The following is a 536-nucleotide window of genomic DNA, read 5'->3' as shown; positions in this document are numbered from 1 at the left end:
ATCAACAAACAAACAAACAAAAGCCAAGCACCCTGTGGTGGTTTGGATAGGTTTGGCCTCCCTAGATTCATGTGTTTCAATAGTTGGCCACAGGGAGTGGCACTATCAGGAGGTATTGCAATCTCTTATTGCAATAGATAGATATGACCTTGGAAGGAAGTGTGTCGCTTCGTAAGTGGGCTTTGAAGCCTCCTATGCCTAAGCTCCGCCCAGGGTGGAATCAAAGCCTCCTCCTGGATGCTGGAAGAAGACAAGTTTCATCCTGGCTGCCTCCAGATCAAGAGGTAGAACTCTCAGCTCTTCCAGCGCCATGGCTGCCTGGACACTGTCATGCTTCCCACCATGATGATAATGGACTGAACTTCTGAAACTGTACGCCAGCCCCAGTTAAATGTTTTCCTTTTTAAGTGTTGCCTTGATCATGTTGTCCCTTCACTGCAAGGAAACCCTAGCTAAGACACATCCATCAAATTGGAAATTTGTTGATTGTCATCCAATGGTCTCTCTAATTTGGTAATTGGAGAAATAGGTCCAAC

Source organism: Mastomys coucha, unplaced genomic scaffold, assembly GCF_008632895.1.
Source record: "Mastomys coucha isolate ucsf_1 unplaced genomic scaffold, UCSF_Mcou_1 pScaffold15, whole genome shotgun sequence".
Lineage (NCBI taxonomy): Eukaryota > Metazoa > Chordata > Mammalia > Rodentia > Muridae > Mastomys > Mastomys coucha.
This window is presented reverse-complemented; position numbering follows the sequence as displayed.